Source organism: Lepisosteus platostomus, chromosome 13 (genome assembly GCF_059453375.1).
Source record: "Lepisosteus platostomus isolate fLepPlt1 chromosome 13, fLepPlt1.hap1, whole genome shotgun sequence".
Classification (NCBI taxonomy): Eukaryota; Metazoa; Chordata; class Actinopteri; order Semionotiformes; family Lepisosteidae; genus Lepisosteus; species Lepisosteus platostomus.
Window position 1 is genome coordinate 42,155,252 of NC_142623.1, and position 18,463 is coordinate 42,173,714.

Genomic DNA, 18,463 nt, shown 5'->3' on the forward strand with positions numbered 1-18,463 from the left:
CCCTATTTGTATTGCAGATCCCACACAAATCCGTGGAGCCCTGTCTTACTTAAAAACCTGTTTTTTTAAGGCTTAGAAACCTACCTGCTTTAAAAGCCTGTGTGTAGCAATCTGTAACACATTGTTAAATTTATTTACAGAGCTGTCAGTACATACTGTAAAGAACAAATACTGCACTAAGCATTGCCAACTACAGTACCTAAAACAATGCAAGCTGCTCTCTGGCTGTTCTGTGTAGTTGAATTATTCAACTGTCATTGCAAATCAATGCATCTTGAAAGAATGTTCTTTCCAGCTTTTATTGCTCCATGAAAGTGTCCTTGTCCACCAAATCGCAGCCCTGAAAGTCACACTGATGTGGAAAAGATAGGTCCCTTCAAACTGCAGAAATCCAAAAAAAGGCAGCAACGCAGAACAAAAATCATGCACTCTACAAGCAAATACTTAAACAGGAACCGTTAATAACTGCACTGAGCTACATGAATTCCACTACTCCTGGAAGTCAGCTGTCCGTAATGTAAGCAGCAAAGCTGATCATCATAAACAAAGTGAGTGTTTAAAGCCCTAATTGGTGGTAGTAGTAGTACTACAGTATTTCACACACTTTTATTCTTATTATGGAACTTATCTAACTTATAAATTATGGTAAATGTTCAGAAATAAAACAATAAACAGAAACTAACCATGATTCATTTTTTAAGGGATTATCGTTTTAATTTATTGTGGATTGTCAAAAATGGAGAATTGCGAAATGACACCTTTTGTTTAGTTAAAATCCCCGACAGAAAAGAAAACGCTAAATTATAAAATGTCTTGAGTATTTTAGCAATTTAGTATCGATCACCTACACAATACAGATGGAAACACTGATCTGTTTCAGCCTCACAGCGTTTTACGCCCCTTTTGCAGACCCGTCATGGAAGGTGACTGGGTAAAATATCATAATCTAAGCAATAATGGCTCTGTAGAACTACTTTCATGCTGAGATCCACTATTTTTATGCGTCTACCTCAATCCACGAGAAATCTCAAGGTGCTCTAATAAATGTTAACCACAGTTAATTTAGCCCGGTATTTTCACACCATTATCTTGATTTTACTTGTGATATTCAGCCACGGACTGATGGCGTCCGACCAGGCTTGACTCGATTTGATTCCGAATCTGGACGGCCAGCTAACTTTTCTTTTTTACTCGCCAGGTTTGGATCCAGCAGTCAGGGTTTCAGCCACCAGACGCAGACAGCCTAAGGGCACGGTCCACTCCGAGACATCCTTCGGCGTGACACCCACTTCTTTTCACACTTGGGAGGCCTGGGCACGGAAAGCCGAGGATCAGATTCCGCGGCGATGGCGATTTGGGGAATGCCCGTCACAGCTGGTGCGTGAAATAGCCCGGATACAGACCAGTGCCCTGTGGACTATAAGGGACCGGCCTCACAGTCATTGAAGTGAAGGCCTTGCTGCTGCTAGGACAGTCATGCTAGGGTAACATCTCCTTCTGGAAAAGGTCAAGTCCAAATCAGAGCAACAGAAGCTCGTCAGGCCTGACGTCGCACTGGCTGCTGTTCCGTTTAGCGGGGTAGAGAGCACATGACTTGCAGGAATTACCCCCCCCAACAACGCCGGTTCCCACTTTTCCAGCTGGGTGGACTGGAGCTACATGGGTGAATGACCTTACATTAGGACCCCCAACAGCAGTGTCTGCAGAAGGGACTCGTCTCCACAACCTGTCAGTTATGAATCCATGGTTTAGCAACTACTAAAAACGCCTGTAAAATTCACTGTTTTAATATTAGACTTCATCCTAAGCGTAATGGCAGTGCATATTAATGGTATTTTAGAAAAGCCACTGTAAGGAACATTGCATTGCACCTTCCAAAAAATATGCCTGCAAACCCGTCCATGAATCATATTTACCATTTCACAGCCGCCCTCAGGTTTAGGAACACGTGGAAATAATTCAGTTCATCTTCACTCATGTTCAGTGGTTTTTAAAACAGAAACGCTTCGGAACGTGATCGTAGATTGTTCTCGGCTGTTTGTTTCGGGATGTTCGGAAAAGTTCCACCAGCAGTTTGTTTTTTTCTGTCCATTTCAAAGGAGCGGCGGCCAAACGAAGGCAGAAGGGGGCTTAATTTCTCCCAGTCGTGTCATGACGCGTGAAGCCTTCACTGCACACCGGCACACAGGCGGCAGGTCATCAATACAGCGGCATTCCACCCGAGTCAGGCTCCACGGAGGCAGACGCGGTGTTCACCCGCAGACTTCTACAACTCGGTAGCTATTAGAAACTCATTACAAGGGACCACAGGGGGTTTTACCAGAACTGGCTTCCATACAAGTTCCAGTTTGAACACAAGGAGAAACGCTGTTTATTTTTCAACACCGGACACAACTTATAAACTGTGCAGGAGCAGGAAATGAAGGAAGAATGTAAAATGCACTATAGCTGCGGGAGATATTGTTTAGTCTAAACAATTCCAGGAGAATTTCACTTTTTCTCCCTCGTTTTATATCCTACTACTAAATTCAGGGCTTTCCTTTTAAAAAGTCTTTGTTCCCTTAAGGGTTGTTTTACTCATTTATATGTGAATTACATTTTCCATGCATGTTTCTCAAGAGAAAAAGGGTTTCTTGAAATAAATGTTCTTCCTTTATATTAAGTAAAAACTAATTATAGTAACACACAATAAAGTAATGGTAAAGAGTTATAAAAGGATGTGCTCATATCAATTATGACTTTGTTTAAAGCTCAAAAAGAAAATGTCAAAAATGTGACGATTGTTTTACAAAAAAATAGCCCTTATTTCTTAAATCTGTTTGAAAAGATAGCAAGTCATACTTTTGAAATGTTACGGCAGTAAGTTTTTTTTTAATTCACCGACACTTATGTAAATTTAATAGTTGGTGCTGAGCCATTCCATTTTTTCCTTCAAACATAAAACTTGAGAACTTTTATGGCAATCATAAGAAACCAATTTAAAAAGCTTTATCTAGGAATTAGGGCAAATTTGTAACGAACAAATCTGCTACAAAATACAGTATTTATTATATAAAATTGGTGGTTTTCAAGCGGAAAAACAGGTGGATTTGTATCAATTCTTAAACTTCTAGAGGTTTCAGAAGTGCTCTAAAAGACTGCGGTTTTGATAGAATACCTATTCTGAGAGCATTTTTGTTTTGGGAATACAGCAGGAAATAGATAACATATTACCATTCTTTTAGCGTTGCAACGTTATTTCCGAATAACATTTTCCCAAAACAAACTGTAGTAAAACATTTCTCAGGAAGCAATAAAAATTAATTGCATCCAAACTTTCACGCAAATACTGAGTATCTGCCTGTCTGTAATGCTGGCAGTAAATGAAATAGCTTCTTAACAGTCCTACAAATGTCATGAGTATTATTCTATGAAAGTCTACGCAGAGACCACTCCACTGATTCGCCAAGTCGAGAGGGTCTCAAAACTGCTTTAAAGGAACAAATCTGACATTTGACAACTGTACACCTGTGGCACTCTAGACATAAAATCTAGAGCCAATTTACAAATTGACGCCAACGCTGCTTAATACGGCATTTTAATATGGCAGATCTCGATTTAAAACAATAAGGAATCTATTAAAAACTTATTTGCGTGAAAACCTTACGCGCTTTCTTCTTGCAGCAACTTGGACATACAGAACTTGGCATGGGAATTAGAATATAAGAACTGTTACAAATGAGAGGAGGTCTTTTTTGGCTCATCTAGTTTGTTCGTTACTTATTAGCTAATAGATTCAAGGATCCCATTTGGTGCTGTCTTAAAAGAAGCAGCATGTCCTTTCCAGACTCCTGTGTAGCTCTGGGTAAAGAAGGGCCTTCTGTATTTAATTTTAAATGCTCATCCAGGTAGTTTACACTTGTGTTCCCTGGTTCACGTTTCCCTGTTCATTCTGGAGAAGTTCAGTGTGTTGACTTTGCCAGCGCCTTTGAGAATTTTGAATGCTTGTAGCATCTGCATAACTGTTGGATAAGAACTCAAAATTAAATCAGTTCTGACTTCAAACGTGCCCTTAAGACCTGCAGTACTCTGACCCCGAGGAACGGAGCTGCCTTTACCTGGTTTCTATGGATACAGTGCTGAAGAGCTGATGTCATCAGCAGTCCAGCCAGACGATACCACGTGCAAAACCACAGACCGATGTACACCAGCAGACATGTCAGCTCTCAGCCCCTGCCAGGGTTATTCTAGGTGAAGTGATACATGGCAAATTGATAGAATATGCTGCATATTAAATAAACACAGACTTTAAATGGCATTTAAATGCGGTGGAGGCTGGCGTGGTGGATGCAGAAAGTCAACGGTAGTGTTAGGAGGGTGTGGATGGGCCGCAGGTTGCTCATTTTAAAACGGCAGTGCAGTTGCAGAGGGGAAAAGTCACTTTCTCGAATCGGAGAAAAAAAGAGGAGGTCACGCTCTGATGGTCTCTGGAAAGGTGTTCTGGTGTTCTGCTTTTCTGCGTGAAGTGTGGAAAGATTTAAATCTGGTCAAACCTTTATTTTAGTTCAGAAACTGCCTCCTCCACCCCACCCCCGCAAAAAAAAATCCACAGCAGCACAGGAGGGCATCACATACCCTGGTAATAAAGTGCTCGCTATCCTGTGCCAGCATAAACTCTAATGATTTCTCACTTGCCGTGCTGGAGAGTAAACAGTTCGCAGTTTGCTGTCTGGTTTTCATAGACTCTGCCGTCTGAGTATTATATCTGAAACCTTCGGTGTCACAAGGCCAAGGAATTCTGACTCTTTACCTCCAGTCCAAGAGCTTATACAAACCATTCGTCTGTGCATTAAAGAGCTGAGGAGCTTTTGATAGATGATGAGCTAGCCTCCTAAAGTGGACTAACTTGACTCGATCCAGCCACTTCCTGCCAAGCCTAATATGCTGGAGTTTACAGTACAGGGAATATTTGTTTCCAATCAAAACTATAACTTCAGATCAGGTTATCCCAGCAACACAAAAATTAAAGCTGATGTTGGTATGCGTGTAATCAAATAATTGTCAACTAATTTTCATGGAGTGCTCATTTACATCTGTTGGTAATGAAAAACGGGGCCAGTCAGCAAAGATTGAAAGGGACCCTTTCGGGTTCCAGAGAAGCTGGCAGAGACGGAGGCATTTGCTTTGGAAGTGGGCTCTTCCCCAAGCGAGTGCGGCCACTGCCTCTGCATCAGCCATCTCCAGGAAAATCAAGACTTGCAAAAAACTCAAAAGCTAATTAAGGGAGGGAATGAAATGTTAAATGGAAAACAGATAACAACTCGCGCCCCTCCTGCAAACCCTGCCATCTGTAAAGGCCCCGATCCAGCCCAGGTCTCCGGTGCCTTCGAAGGGATTTAGTTTATGTTTAGAAAACAGACGACAAATCGATCTGGCCTCGGAAGGGAAGCTGTAACATTTCCAGACCTTCTTATTAGATGTATATCTCTGCAATCCAGCACTCGGAGGAGGTGATAAGTTGCTAGGACAGAATCATTAAGTTTACACAACTGAGCTTAGACTAAAGATAGCCTTATTGCTGCATCAAATGCTGCCACAGTGCTCTGTGCTCTTTTCCCCTTTAAGGCCTAAAGCAACCTAAAATGTAACTGATGCTCAAGACGGTTACAACTGGAAGCAGCTATTTTATCCTGCTGTTTACACGACTTACTTGCGGAAAAAAGTGCAAGCAATCCCAAATCAACATTTTACTCAGTCAGGGAATCTTGTTACACGAGCGAACGCTATCCAGTACGAGGTACAGTATATAAACACACACCTGTCAAGGTCCCATCTACTTGATCAGAAAGGCCCAGTCTCACATGTCCGTAGGGCTTCATCTGTCACGGCCTCACAAAGGCATACTTGTGAGCAAGCAGTCAGCAAGGAGAAAATATTTGAAAGCGGTTCTGCAAGTCAACAGACACGGCGAGAACATTGCGGTGAATGACAGGCAGTGGTGGTGTTGGTTTAACCAAGAATGTGGAATGGGTTTCAAGCGAGATCTTCAGGGGGTGGCCTGGACAGTCTCCAGAGACCCCATTGAAAACTACAGCTTTCAGATTTATGCATGGGGGCCCCCAGTTCCAGACTTTGGAACCCTAAGACCCGCTGGTTTGTGTCCCATCCACGGCTTCCATCTTTCAAGTCTGTCAAATGATTATTTAGTCCAATCCTTCTTATTCTGAGCCCTCTGCACCAGTGCTTTATGATTTATTGTTCTTACTTTGTTGTAACATTAATATGTGATGACAATTCCATTCAGTGCCAAAGCTGATAAAACACTTTGTGCCCCATGTTCCTTAAATATACAAACGTGGGATGAAATTTCTTCAGCTATTTTTCACCCCCTTTAATAAAAGAGGCAAAATTATGAATGGTTAGTGCCTAACGGTTGGTAAGCACCTTGATCACAATATCTGAAGCACGTGTTAATGTGTTGTGTTTCTGAGGGCCCATAGTAAAGGGATATCAACTGCAAAAGAGCCCTCTGGCCTAATTCTGCTTTCAGTTTCTCTTTATCTTCCACGCTCATACCATAATACACACTTACAGCATATGCTTCAATACCCGTAACCTGGTCAGTCATTCCTTATATTATGATCCAGCTTTTGGAGACTTTTGATCTAAAATGTTATGTCTTCTGTTGAGGTGGAATGTTTATTTTCATTTAGTGAAAATAAAACAAAACTATATTTCTTTACATTTAAATTTTCATTCTGAATGAAATTAAGATGGTTATTTTAATGGTTCTTTTAACAAGTATTGTGTAAATAAATTAAAGCTTAATAACCTTTTCGATGTTATCAGTGCATATTTAGTACATTGACATACATGTACTGTATATGTCTAAATATACAGTATGTGTGAATTCAGATGTTTATAAATAGTATTCTAGGATTATATTTGCCCTTATTTCTGCCCTCATTCCTTGCAAAATCTGTGGTTCAGCACAAATTTCTGTGGTGCAAATTGTAAACATACCCAATAGGGCTCTGCAGCAAGATTATTGAACAGGGGCGCCAAACTCCAGTCCTCACGAACAACTCTCCAGCAGTTTTTATGGGTCTTTTTAAAATGCCAGCTTCTTAAGAACAAAGAAAGGCTTCAACATTTCCAAAATAGCGCATAAGAGAACAATTAGTTAGTTCAGGGCAGAGGGGAAAAGAAAACCACCTTTCTTGCCCTCCTGAGAAGAGATGGTTTCCTTCTGCTGTAACAGCAACACGAAGAAAGGGTTAATTCTCCAATAATGAGAAGTAGTCAGAACTACCCACATAGCGCATGGAGAGGTTATGACGTTTCTGTAACGCCGTAATCAAAAGATGTTAGCTTGCAATCAGAGGTTTTACGCAGTGATGACATCTGGGTTAGAGGATTTCTAGGAGATTTTAAATTGCAAGATATGCTTTGAATAATTAGTCTGTTTCTGATTAGTCATTATGAACTTTAAATAATAACAGTATACATTTTTAAATTCTTTGCAGCAAGATTTAGATGCTGTGATGCAGTATGATTCATTGTGTTCATAAAAAAACAATATTAATGAGTAAAAAGAATTCTTCATGATAACTGTCACTGCAAATTAAAAGCTATTTTTTTCTGCCAGCTGTGGAAAGCAGGAAAGAAAGCTTTAAACACCTGGATGCGGACAGCATATGGAGGAGCATACTGACAGCTGCTCCACAACAGAAAACGTGAACTGAGAGGTGTCGACTTGCAGTCTCCTCTCACAGGATGACAAGTGGGGAAGGTACTGAGACTCTTCCTGACAACAGAGCACAGGCCTGGGCTATTCCTCAAGGTGCAACTGGATAAACTGTTCAGCATAGCAACAGGCGATAGCATCTCTGGAAAACTATTGTGATTGAGTCAAAGAGAGTGATGTCCGACACTGCAAGAAAATCAACATGTCCTGTGTGGCTCACAGGCTGTACTGTAGGTGAAGAGCCAAAGCACTCATCTTTCCATGGTCAAAAGCAGTAATTTCAAACCTTTTACAGAACGATGAGCACAGAGGAGGTCAGAAAAAAACAGAATAACAGAATCTGTCTTCTTTTGACTCAGGAAGCCACCCTATAGAATTGATAGATTCCCACTGTAAGCTTGCCTTAAAAAAAGCCTGCAACTGCAAGGACATTTCCTCCACTTCAAGTCTCACAAACTACATTCTCATACACATGAGACAAAAAACAAATTGCCTACAATGCAATGGGAGTCCATCGCTGATATGTGAAAATGAAAACAGCGATTTCTTGGAAAGTTTCTCAGACATGTCCCTGAGACTCAGACATGAAGGCATGATGTTTACTTGTGCTGTTTTACAGAATGACTGGGTGGAGTCTGATGTCTGATTCACATTGGATGGTATGTTTGAAGAGATTGGAAGAAGCCCATGAAATACGGTCAGAAAGGTCGATAAGAAGTACAATGTTTAAGTGATGACATCAGGTAAAAGACTTACGGTAGGTGTTTTTACTTGCATCTTCTAGATGAAATAAATGTTAGGATAGATAGGTGAAAGTGTAGAATATAGACCAAGGGATGTTGTGTTGTTGATGGGATAGTATGCACTAGTAAGACCTCTTCGAATTTAGAATGGTTTGTACAGTTCTGGTCACCACATTGTAGAAAAGATATTGCTGCTCTGGTATCTGTCCAAAGAAAAACAACCAAACTTAAGAGAATGTCCTACAGCAACAGGCTGAAGAAACTGGACCTTTTTGGAAGAGAGAAGATTGCAAGGGGACATATTGAGTATGTAAAAACCAGAAGGATATTTTCAGATCAGTAGATTGAGTTCTTGTGAGAGATGCAGACATAATTGCCACGTTTTACAGTGGCTTTGACTGCTTAAAAAATACTATAGTAGTTGCAAAAAAACTTCATTTTTGGTTCTCAATTGTAAAGGGCTTTGTCTGCACTAAAATATACATACTGTACAGTATAGTACATAAGCATATCACGGAAATGTGAGTTTAAAAATAAGAATTAATAATGTCCAGCTGCCTCAATGAAAAATATACTGTATTTGCTAACTGGAAATCAGGAAGAGGAGGAAGGTTTATCGGCAGACCTTATATTTAATTTTCTTGAGAGGATTCTGCAGAAAGTGGGCTTACAAAATGAAAGGCAGAAATAGCCGCCAGACATTCTAAGTCACCCTCTGATGATCATGGTGAGTGAGTCATTATCTGCACAAGTTGGATGTCATAATTTTGCATTGGTTGAGAAAGGAAAAGTCATTGTGCGCTGGACTGAACAATCTGCAGTTAACCAAGCTAGAGAAATAATTTAAAACCTTAACAGCTCCTATCAAAGAATATCAATTGTACCTTAAGCAATAAAACTAGCCTTTAACAGACAAACCACTGCAAAAGAAGACACCCAAGAGGACTCACCTGAGATGTCTGCTTGGCATTGGTGTGTTTTACAACATTCCTCTAGTGTGCCACACTAATAACCTTCTTGTAGGTTTTATTTTTGCCTATGACAAGCACAAATACAAATCAAATTGTGCAAGCTTGTTTTAAAAACACCAGCTAATTATACCGCTAAAATATCAGCCCTGTCATACAGTATTAAGTGTGAGAGAATGCCTCATCTTCATCCAGGCACTCTTTAAAGATGTAGCTCTGTAAATAACAGTCTTTCAAGTGAGCTAAGAGCAGAAATAAAAACAGGTTTACCGGAACACAGTGCGCACTTTGAGTAGGATTTGCTCCCAGGATTGCATGTTATTACCTTGTGCTGCTGATTGCTTTATCAGGTAATATTATCATCACAGTTATAAATTTTATGTCTTAGTCTAGTACAATTAAATAAGGAAGGGAAGGAGAAACCAAAAACGAAGTTACAGACCACAGCAATCCCACAAGCCAGACAGACTACTGTAAAGCGAAGTCATTCCCATCATCTTGCTCTCAGCAAAGTGCTAGTTTTAAACCTTTTACAATACAGAAAATCAAGCAATTAGAAGTTAATTAAGCTACGGAACAACATACAGCTTTCAAGCCCAAAACAAACCAGAATAGGCACACTACCTGACATTTAAATTGGTTTCTATCTTTTCATCACAGGATAAGAAAGCTGGAGGATTGTCTTAATTATTCAAGAGTGGGGGGTTTTAAACCTAGTGTCTTTTCTATATTCGGGGATGTAAGGCGCTTTACAAATGCAATTCGCTTTCATTAAATGCAGAGACTTCAGCCACAAACAGAGAAGATGTAGATAAAAAAGCAATGGAACAAAGGAAGAGCTTCTCTAACACTCGTTTGCAGATAGAGGCATTGGTACCCTGTATCTGAAATAAGATTACTCACCAAGTGTCATTTACACAGTCCATTAGACTCATTAGCACTAACTTGCCAATGACACCTGTCCTACGTCTACTGAACATTCATTCATCTGCCCAAGTGGCATTTATTAAAGGCGCAGACTTGAGCCTATAAATGCTGCAGATTAATAAGTGAGAAGGGCAGGAAACAACACCCAGTTTCCAGACCCTGACCCTGAGCCTGACAACGTGTTGCCCTGGACTGCGGCGAAGCTGAAGAGACAGCAGGATCACAGGAGCACGACCTCTGCTCGTCACCTGTCTCCTCCTCCTAAAGTGCAGATGTTCCTCCTGGGCTTTAACAAGGTCCATTCCAAAAGCAGCCATCCAGCCTTTCTAGAGAAGTGGGAACCTGTTAAACTAGTGTTGATTCTACACAAACACTGGGTGAAACAGTAAAGAAATACATTAAAAATAAAGTCTAAATTTGAAACAATTAAATTAGATTAATTAGGGCACTGCATATACAATATAAATTAGTATACACTGCACAGTAAGTGACAATACTTGTTTCCTCTGGAACAGGTTATCCCCATGAAGGTGCAAATCTTAATTAATAATCTAACTTTAAAATAGGGAATTAAAGAAGCCTGTTACTGAACACATAGGCCTGAACATTTCTTATAAAAACGAATTTGCTCTAATCAAAGAGAAAGGTTGAGAGTTAAGACTTGAACAGTGAACAGGTTTATGGAGGAGCAGAACACTCATATACTGCTTTTACAAATGCATGTGCATGTATTGAATTCTGTTACATTTTAATGGGTTTGCAGAACCTTTTTGAAAAATCTGATCATAACATATACTATATAACGTATAATATATAAAAACATACTGTATACTTTGTACCTGCTCTTTGCTGCTGATGCAACCAAGACAGGGCCTTAAAGTGACTGAAGACACCCATTAGTCATTACAGGCCTTGTGCATAATCCTCACATAGCCCTCATTTCCAGCTGTGCCATAACACCAGGCTGTTGCACTTCTGTAAGGCTGAACTCAAGGGAGTGGGCATCAGGACAAAGTTATCAACTTTGTAATGAGCCCATGCTTAGCACAGACATCTAAAGGGTAAACAAGTCTGACGTTCAGCTCGTGCTGAATTCCTCGTTCACTCAGTGCAATTGATTTTATTATCAACAGCAAAAACCCCATGACGTGCAAAATGAATTGCTTTATCGGGGGAATAATGATCTAGCAATGAAAAACATCTGCGATGGCTTATGATGTTATACACCTGAAAAACAAAGGAAGCCGTTTGCTGGATGCGCTGCCAGTGTCTCAGAGAAAAAGACAACAGGATCCTGGTTTAATTTTCAGCAGAAATGGGTCCCCAGAGGTCTGTAAGTAAAATGAAGTAGCACAGAAGAGCAAAGATCTACATTTGGGACGTCATTAGTCACAGGCGCTACTTCAAGACCAACGTGGTTCAATAAGCATTCCAGCTTTTTTGTTGCAGTCATAACCAACTGTTGCAATCCAAAGAAGCTACAGTACTTTACACAAACTACTGGAAATCTCAGCACCAGCCCGGTGTATCTCTGAAGACTTTGCAGAGGGTTCTGACATGAGATTGACTTTATAAAGAGCAGTGGCTCTGACACACAAGACTTGGTCACCTCCTGGCAGAATTCATCCACTGCTCGAAAAAGAATTGAAAAATGAGAACCTATGACATGTTATGCATGCATCAGCAAGTAATACTGTTACTATCAACCACATCCAGACTTAATGTGTGACAAAAAAAGTACAGTATCTATTGGCATTTCAGGAAAACGTTATACCCCTGTATTTTGTATTTAACAGGCTGAAAGTTGTAAATACCTGTCGTCCACTTAAACCTGTCTTAAAACCTACTTTATTTCTGACGCCTTGACACATACCACTGAACTACCCAGATTACTGAAGGCAAAACAGGAAGGACAGTGAACATCAGTTTCTACATGAGCAAAGGAGGCTGGAAGGCAGACTACTTGAACATCAAAGGGTTTTCTGTCAATTAATTAGATGTACTTTTATTTTCATCAGCAGGGGTGTCCTCTCTGGGGAAGAGAAAGAGTGCAGCCCTGCTGAATTACAATCAAACACCGAATGTATTATTCAGCCACACTGAAATGAACCTTCAAGGTAGATCCTTTGCCTTTTCCCCTATACCTTAATATCACCTTTTCCGACTTCAGTATATGGAAGTGCAGTGTCATAGGTCTATCTACAGTTTTTCAAACCTACTGACTATACACCTTTCAAATAATTCTTTCCTCTGTTGAACAGCAAAGCAGATAAAAAGGTCTTTTTTTCTCCACACACCTGTTCAGAGTCCTCTGCCCAGTAAAATGCACACATGTAGCCATGACAGTTGCTGACAGAGTATATCCTAGGAGCCATTAGGATGACTTAATCAAAGTTTTTACTTTAAAAGACCCATCTCTTACTTTCTCCATTCTCCTAGAGATACGCACTTCAGTATAACCTACAAGTAAGGAGTAACTAACATAAAGTCTCCTTTCATTTTTTTTTTCTTCTGATTGGTACAAAGTACCGTCACCAAGGTAGAAAGAGATCTGCTGTCACTGCGCTCCATTAAACCTACTGTAAATTATTTTTCATGAGACTTGCACACAAAAAAACACGTGCCTGCTAAAAAGCACAGACACTTAAGAAGCCTATAAAATCGTTACATTAGATGAAAAATATTTTTCATACAAAGCCAGTTTAAGATAGTTAATAAAAAAAATATTTCGGACCTGCGGCGTTATCGTTCTTAGTGTACAAAATGAATCATTTATCACTCTTGAAGTGCGAGCGTACAAATGTAAATCCATAAAAACACCACGCATATACAGTATTTCACAACAATGCCCCTTCAGTGTCCAGTGCTGATCCAGTCGTCTATTTCCTTATTGGTTTTAAACAGCACACAGTATGTTTCTGAAAACTGTGCTCAGACTCCTCAAACTACCGACATCCTTCGGAACACCGACCTCGATGCGTTTCTGTATTAAAATAAACTGATCGTGTCAAAAACAAGTTTCCGTGTTGCCTCCCAACGCGCAGGCTGATTTCTAAATCTTAGAAAGGGGAGCCCACATTAAGAAAAATATAATTCAAGATACAGTAGAGGCGTAACCCACGAAGATATCTTCACGGCTGACACATGCACATGCATAAAGGTATGTTCCGTTCTGCACATTCCAACATGACATCTTAGAATAAAAAACCCGGCTATTTGCATTTCACTGTCGGGGTGGCTATTAAGATATGAGTCAGTTTCACCTTTATAAACGCTATAAAAAAAAACAACTCCGCTCTCCCCTTAGAATAATCCTCCCCCCACCCCCCAAACTTAAAAGTCCGAAGAGGGGAATCCCCCCCAGTCCCCTCATCGCGGAACATATTAAGTTTACTTGCACGTTTGCTATTGTACAGGTGTGCAAACCTATTAGCCTAGTCACTGTTACAACTGCCGCTACTGTACTGTATGTGATTGCTGCTGACACGCTGCGGTAACAATACAATTTGCGATGCTTGACTTAATAGAGGGGCGTTCGCTTCTTCGCTGGTATCAGACAAAAGTCGACTGAAGCTTTTCATGAATTAAAATCCTCTAACACATTCGACACGAAGTAAACCTGATGAAATCTGCGCACATCCGTGTGAAAGTTCTGCTAGGGTAAATGGGGCTCCCTTCTCTCGGTCGGGTCCAAAGACACGAGACGAGATGCGATGAGGACGCGCAAAACGCACCTCGATGCCTACTCTTCACGTTTTCACGACACTACTTAATACTCGATTCCTATAAACTGCCCCTTGGCAGGGCAACGTCAGCAAACCACTGTCATTTTCGTCAGCAAACCTGAAACTGCGCCGTTTTGTGTCGATTTAAATACCTTTTCGCAGCAATGTTTTGACTACCTTTACAAGAATCGCGATCGCTAACTTGCACGCCGCTCGTAGAGTCCTTTATTAACTCCTTATATTAACACACTCCTAAAAGTAAGACTAGAGTTGCTTCAAAGCGTCGCTGGGCTAAACAATAAACGCATGTAGCTGCCCTAAACTAAAGACGTATCACAAATGAAAAATAACATAAACAGTTCTTACCATTGTGAAGCGAAGACCTTAGGTCTCAATACCATGTTATGACTCTAGAAATCCTCATAGCAGAAATCACATCTTCTTGGAGAGAGCACACTGGGCGTGAAGCCGGATTGAAAGATCGCTCTGCCCTCTTCCAAAAATATCCTGTGTGTCAAGCTTAGCGGACGGGGGCAGTTTGTTTGTTTCTTTCTGTCCGGGAGTTTCACAAGCGGCTGGGAAGGTAAAAGGAGAGACCCCAGTGTACAGTAAGTGCGGGGATCTGTGATTTGAGTAAGACGGGCTTTCGGCTACCTACAGTAGGAGTCTCCTCCTCCTGTCTCCCAGCGCCAACCTCAGTGCGGACGAGCTGCCCCGCCTGTAGACTCGGGCTGTAGGAGAGCTCCACACTTCTGCTCCACTAACATCTTTCCGCGTCCGCTTTTCCCGAGACGGAAAGGCATCGCGTCTGCAGAGCAAGAACTAAGCAGCATGGATGTGACTGCTCTTCAGTTCTGTGCTGATCTCAACACCTGGCGTCCCGTTTCCCAGGCACCAGTGCTCTGCTGCGAGACGTACCTTCAGCGGGCTCATGCCTTTACTGCACGGAGGTATTTATCAGGTACAGGTGCGACGTCAGAAACGCGGTTCACCAAAATGCGATCTGTCACAGAGCTGACTGGCTGTGAGAAGGTGACTGACGCAAACTCAATTATTAAACACCGTGTTCCACTGCTTCGGTGAATTAAGTCTCGGTTGAAGCACTTACTGCAATTAATGGCCATGCTTGCAAATCGGCTAATGTGTTTCTGTATTGCTTGTAAGTTCTTTTTTTTTTTTGGACGGACAGCAGCATTTCATCGAATAACGCCAAAAACAGTACCCTTGACAGATGTTAAGATATTTTTTTTTGCACGTTTTTTTTCCTAATGAAACATTCGCTCTCCCGATCTCTGCGCTCTCTCACATCGAACTTTGAGGCAGTTAAATGTTTCTAGAACTTCCTGGTCCGTGTTTTACAAATTCACATTTCTGTACAAGGCAAACGTGAGGAGGTGGAGCAGTTTCCTTTCTGGCGTCAAAGATCAGAAAATCATCTCGTTTAAATCAGCTCTTTTACCTGGAAAATGTTTTATACGAAAGTCTAAAATAGTAACAGCAATTGTATATAAATACATTATAATGGGAATGTTTACAAAACTAAACTGTATGATATTATGAGTGATATTCTTTATAATATTTTCAGTGTTAGATAACTAGCTACTGTATATTGTAACGCAACGGGGGCTCAGGCGGGCGCCCTTGCCGCATTAGGTCGGCCCCTGCACCGTCCGGGGCTCGAACCCGGGACTTCCGCGTCTCTCTGCAGCGACCTAGCCCCGTGAGCTAAAGAGAGATCTCTCTACAGCCCAGTAGCTGTGGTCCTGCTATCACAGGGAAGGGCGGTGACGTCACCCGCTCTGGTACGCCGGCTCTTACACACAGTGCTTGTCGGCCGTAAGCGTTACAATATAATAATTAAGTGTGCAACACGTATTTCAAATCTGTCGGAACCGAAATGACATGAACATAAATAATTCTAAAAACATTATATTAAACTGTTGATTAGCCGTATTTCTTTCACTTTCTTGGTGGTCGCGGAACCGTTTATACTTGAGTTCTTGTATGTTTTCTGGAGGAACACAAATGTTAAAATGATGATACAGTACGCGATGTTTATTTATTTGCACACCTGGCTTCTGAGGCTGGTGTTTGAAAGCACTGGCTTTCAAACCAAAACCATCAGAGAACGTCATAAAGGTAAACCACTGAAGTAGTTTATTGTTTTTTGGTTGTTTTTAACAGACATTTGACTACCTCAAACATTTCCTAATTGGGTGAGTTGGTATGCTTTAGGAAAGCAATAACTACATTTATGGTCAAAATGAAAATCTACATAAAGACACACTTCCAAATGCATCGAGTATTGAACCCATGCTGTGAAAAGCAGTTCAGCTGGTTGTTTGGTAAGGGTCTTACCAAATATACAGAGACATCACTTTGTGCACTAACGTCATGAAAACAGCAGGTGTAACATCCCACAGATTCTGCAGTCATGTGGAAGGATGAAAGGGCGATGCACTAAAAGACTGTGAGCATTGAGCAGCACTGCATTGCCCAGCTGAGCTCAGAAGCAGAAGTCGAAAGGGAGTGCCAGTAGATGTCATGGCTGAGCTCTGGGCTTCTGTCACGCCCTCTGCAGCCAGAGGGCGCTCCTTCTCTGTCCTGTCCCTAGTTTCCGGTCTGCTGTCCTTCCTGTCTCTCTCTTTCCCTTGGGCTATATATTTCCGGGTCTTGCACTCTGTCCTCGCTCAGCATTGACGTTCGGATGTCCTGAGACCCGCCTAGCACCAGGGCGCCCCACGTCCGCTCCCTGAGGGCATAGGTTTCTATACGGCATTCCTGAACTCTTTGCACTAATGAGCCCGGGCCTTTTTCCCGTCTCGCCGCTACGCATATGGGTCTTTTTCCGCTCTCCTGCTCCCCACGGTTAGTCCCTTTGGACGTCCGTGATACTTCACAGTGCCATCAGTCATCTCTTGATATGCTGTAGACACTGGGACAGTGAATACGTCAAAGGCCCTGTCATGTCACTACTGCCAGCTGGGATGTTGATTTCTGTCTTAGAAACTCATCCTTGCTTTGTTGTAAAACAAGCGTGATCCAACTCCAGCAATGTTAGAAGGACATGAGGAACATCCATGTCCCCTGGCCGATGACACAGGGTGCTGTAGCATGGCCTGTATTTTGGATGGAGCTCATTGGATACTCTTCTCCACATGACTGCCCCACCACTGCTTAATTTCCCAACATGACATTGGTGTTGGTCTGTCTCACACTGCAGCAATTCCTAACCTGGAGCTGGCTGAAGAAGAAGACCTGACACCTCAAGTAGGCTCATCAGCTGAAACGTTGTGTTACTTCTTTCTACTTTGCAGGGCAGATTCAACTTGACCTCCTCTGTTGTCATTGCATTGTTACCTAAGATCATTTGATCAGACTTGTAACACATCTCATGGGAGTTAAGATGAGTGTTACTATGATGTCACTGGCCAGACAAGTTGCCCATGCTGTCTGCCTGGCGTCTCTGTGTCTTGGACTTCTCTGCCTGTTGGTATGTGGCTCAGGGCTGGGAGATGACTGAGAGCTGACCAGGGGACTGACAGCTTTTGGGGATGCTTGTGAGATGGACTGCAAGGCTGTCACACAATACTGCATGGTGTATCTGGTGTCCCATATTTTCGAGAGGATTGTTGTTTTGTCAATTGTTCAGTACTTTAACAATCTTTAACATCACTGTGGTATAATACTTGCAATTCAGGCATAAGTACTGTCGATAAACTATCATGCAAGCTTTATTACCTTCCAAGGTTTCTTTGTTTGCCAAATAAACTGGAGGAGAGAAAAATATCAGTGCATGATTGTGAGCAGCGTATTTACTTTTGTCACTGCTGTAGTTTTTGTTTATCTGTGATGCGCTTGATTTTGAGGTTTCATTACTCTGAGCTGTTTCCATGGGAGCATCACAGTCAACCACTGAGAAAACTGGAAAAAAAAACCTAACAACTCCTTCCCATTAAATAGCGGAGAGGGCATTCAGATTTCAGAATGATTTATTCCATTTTGTCAGGGAAAGTACATCCTTTCCACGTGTAATGCAGAAGACATTAAAGAAGCAAGCACATCATTCATGACACCACAATGAATGTGGCCTCAACGCACATACCTGAAGCTCAGTGAAGAATGCAGGCTCCTTTGACTTTGTTGTTGAACACACATGCTGGATTCCAGAAGACCGAGGCGTGCAAACAATCCTGGGTTCAGAGCCTTTATTTTAAAGGCCTGCAAAGGAGCAGATAGCTGCTTTGATAAAATGCATTGGATCTTCACGCACCACAATTAAGTGTGTGCATGCAGTGTATTTTTTTTATCACGCATATCTTGATAGGATTTTAATGCAATTAGGTGGTGCTGGCAGACCAGTAGGTGGCACGC

At 41.6% G+C, this 18,463-nt stretch overlaps 1 protein-coding gene and 1 long non-coding RNA gene across 4 annotated transcripts in view; one reads left to right on the forward strand and one right to left on the reverse strand.

Annotated features, from left to right (window-relative positions):
• The window catches only part of htr4 (5-hydroxytryptamine receptor 4), a 143,982-nt gene extending 128,769 nt beyond the window's left edge, over positions 1 to 15,213 (reverse strand). For 2 of the 3 annotated variants that reach the window (XM_088604721.1, XM_088604723.1), the window contains exon 1: positions 14,456 to 15,213. The gene's annotated coding sequence lies outside the window, so the exon portion shown is untranslated. The remainder of the gene's footprint in view (positions 1 to 14,455) is intronic. The other variant, XM_088604722.1, reaches the window with a different exon arrangement.
• Positions 14,906 to 17,883, forward strand: LOC148650684 (uncharacterized). The gene is made up of 2 exons (XR_015926191.1): positions 14,906 to 15,039; positions 17,313 to 17,883. It is a non-coding gene; the product is annotated as an uncharacterized LOC148650684 (long non-coding RNA).
• The last annotated feature ends 580 nt before the right edge of the window (positions 17,884 to 18,463 follow it).